The sequence below is a fragment of the Capra hircus genome, chromosome 18 (genome assembly GCF_001704415.2).
Source record: "Capra hircus breed San Clemente chromosome 18, ASM170441v1, whole genome shotgun sequence".
NCBI classification, from domain to species: Eukaryota; Metazoa; Chordata; class Mammalia; order Artiodactyla; family Bovidae; genus Capra; species Capra hircus.
The window spans coordinates 44,659,040-44,662,535 of NC_030825.1; the positions used below are offsets into that span (position 1 = coordinate 44,659,040).

Sequence of the window (3,496 nt, forward strand, 5' to 3'; positions counted from 1 at the left end):
GGCGCCGTGGCTTAGTTGGTTAAAGCGCCTGTCTAGTAAACAGGAGATCCTGGGTTCGAATCCCAGCGGTGCCTCAACCGAGCGTCCCGGCTCTCTTTTTGTTCACACCCAATTTTGCTGCGCCTCTACGCCTTTCCTCCTCGCTTTGGGGGTGTGACAGGAGGCTTTGTTGTAGTTCAGTCTCTGTCGTGTGTGACCCATTGCGACCCGATGGATGGCAGCACGCCAGGCTTCCCTGGACTTCATTATCTCAGAGAGTTTGCTCAAACTCAGGTCCGTGGAGTCGGTGATGCCATGCACCCTAACCCTAACCGTCTCATCCTCTGTCTCCCTCTTCTACTGCTTCAATCTTTCCTAGCATCAGAGAAAAGAGAGAGCATAAAAGCCATTTCAGTCAGCCCCTGCCCGTGGCGCGGTGGGGCGCTGGCCCTCCTCGGAGTCCCTAGTTTCTTGAGTGGCGGGGGATCATTGACTGGGGCTTCGGTGCCGACGGGACGCTCGCTGGAGGCGCGGGAACACTCCGGGGTTGGAGACCTGCGCAAGTTCCGCGGCCGCTGCGCGGCGAGGCCGAGCCCTCGCGCTCCTCCACCGATTTCTCCGTGCTGGGCGCCCCTCACACAGGTCCCCCGACTTACTCCCCTCTCTCCAGCCACACGATCCAGACCATCGTTCCCCAGACTGAAAGACGGGTTCGATGAGGTCAAGGGAGGCCCAAAGTCACCGGGGAGAAAGGAGGATTGAACCCTGCCAGAGCGACTCTCGGGGGGGATAAAAGTATGAAATTTCCAGGGAGGGAGCCTCGAATGGGACTCCCTGTGCCAGGCTTAGAGCCAGCTTCTCCGAGGTGCCCTCTGTGAGGCTGAATCCTAAGTCCCGGAGCTGCACAAGTAGATAGATGATTGTGGGTGCTGACCCCAAGCAATTGCATCGGAGTCTGGCGGGGGCAATGAGGCCTTGGAATGACAAGAACAAGTTATCCAGGAATTTTCACGTCAACCTCAACAATATTCCTGTTAGATGCTTCAGGACAGTACCGACGAGTTGCAAAAATCGCAGTTTATGGCATCAGCGTCTGCGCCCAGATCACCTGCTCCAGAAGCTGCACCTTTCTCGCCTTCTCCCATGGTTCTGAGTTGTGTGTGTGTGTGTGTGTGTGTGTGTGTGTGTGTGTCTGTGTCTGTGTCTGTGTGTATGTGTTTCCCTCTTTGTTGCCGGTCGGTTCTTGCCCTTTGCAGCTTGTTTGGTTTTGTTTGGTGTTGCAAAGGAAAACTTGTAGGAATAATTTGAGGCTTTGCATTTCTGATAGGAGAATCCTCCTAACCCAACTGGAGAAGACTTTATTGGTTATAGGGCTTGAGTCATTGTGGTGCTGCGTTTTTTTCCTGGGACACCTTTACTGCTAGCCTGAGGTATTCGGAGTCAGTTTTGAGCATTTGCCTATTAGATAGATTAGGGGAGTCCTTGGTTGGGGAGTGTGAATCTGGGTCTTAGGGAAAGTCAGCTGGAGAAAAGCATCTGTAAGCCGTCATCCCTTTGTGCTGGCTTACCTGGTGGCTCAGATGGTAAAGGATCCACCTGTAATGCTGGAGTCCTGAGTTTGATCCCTGGGTTGGGAAGATTCCCCTGGCGAAGGGAATGGCAACCCAATCCAGTATTCTTTTTTTTTACATTTTTATTTTTGAAGGATAATTGCTTTACAGAATTCTGTTGTTTTCTGTCAAACTTCAACATGAATCAGCCATAGGTATACATATATTCCCTCCCTTTTGAACCTCCCTCCCATCTCCCTTCCCTCCTCACCCCTCTAGGTTGATACAGAGCCCCTGTTTGAGTTTCCTGAGCCATAGAGCAAATTCCCATTGACTATTTTACATAAGGTAATGTAAGTTTCCCTGTTACTCTTTCCATACATCTCACCCTCTCCCCCCCCCTCCCCATGTCCATACGTCTGTTCTCTATGTCTGTTTCTCCACTGTTGCCCTGTGAATAAGTTCTTCAGTACCATTTTTCTAGATTCCATATATATGCATTAGAATACGATAATTTATCTTTCTCTTTTTGACTTACTTCATTCTGTATAATAGGCTCTAGGTTCATCCTCCTCGTTAGAACTGACTCAAATGCGTTCCTTTTTATGGCTAAGTAATATTCCATTGTGTATATGTACCATAGCTTTCTTATCCATTCATCTGTCGATGGACATCTAGGTTGCTTCCATGTTCTAGCTATTGTAAATGGTGCTGCAATGAACAATGGGATGCATGTGTCTTTTTCAATTTTGGTTTCCTCAGGGTATATGCCTAGGAGTGGGATTACTGGGTCATATGGTGGTTTTATTCCTAGTTTTTAAAGGAATCTCCATACTGTCTTCCATAGTGGCTGTATCAATTTCTATTCCCACCAACAGTGCAAGAGCGTTTCCTTTTCTCCACACCCTCTCCAGCATTTATTTTTGATGATGGCCATTCTGACTGGTGTGAGGTGATATCTCACTGTAGTTTTTACTTGCATTTCTCTAATAATGAGTGATGTCGAGCATCTTTTCATGCGCTTGTCAGCCATCTGTATGTCTTCTTTGGCGAAATGTCTATTTAGGTCTTTTTCCTACTTTTTGATTCAGTACCATTTTTTTCCTACTTTTTGTTTGTTTTTCTGGTATTGAGTTGTATGAGCTGCTTGTATATTTTGGAAATTAATCCTTTGTCAGTTATTTCATTTGCTATTATTTTCTCCCATTCTGAAGGTTGTCTTTTCACCTTGCTTATAGTTTCCTTTGCTGTGCAAAAGCTTTTAAGTTTAATCAGGTCCCACTTGTTTACTTTCATTTTTATTTCTATTACTCTAGGAGATGGGTCATAGAGGATCTTGCTTTGATTTATGTCATCGAGTGTTCTGCCTATGTTTTCCTCTAAGAGTTTTATAGTTTCTGGTCTTACATTTATGACTGTAATCCATTTTGAGTTTGTTTTTGTGTATGGTGTAAGGAAGTGTTCTAACTTCATACTTTTATGTGTAGCTGTCCAGTTTTTCCAGCACCATTTATTGAAGAGGCTGTCTTTGCCCCTTTGTATATTCTTGCCTCCTTTGTCAAAAATAAGGTACCCATAGGTGCATGGGTTTATTTCTGGGCTTTCTATCTTGTTCCATTGGTCTATATTTGTTCTTGTGCCAATACCCACTCCAGTAGTCTTGACTGGAGAGTTCCATGGGTGGAGGAGCCTGGTGGAGCTACACAGCCCATGGGGTCACAGAGAATCGGACACGCCTGAGTGACTAAGCATGCAGGTAACTTTGAAGATGTCCTCACTCCTGGACAGTGAGCAAAGCCAGAAAAGAGAGTTAGGCCCAGGGTTGAGCCCAACCCTCCTTCTTTTCTTTTAAAAACGTCATGCTATTTCTGCGTAGGGCCTTTCTACTTGCTGTGCCCTGCACTTCGAATGCTATTTCCTGGGCCGTTTGCAGAAATGGATCTTTCTCCTCTCTTGGCGGTCAGTAA

General features: G+C 46.6%; 1 non-coding gene across 1 annotated transcript; it reads left to right on the forward strand.

Moving 5' to 3' along the window:
• TRNAT-AGU lies at positions 1-74 on the forward strand. Its single transcript has one exon. It is a non-coding gene; the product is annotated as a tRNA-Thr (tRNA).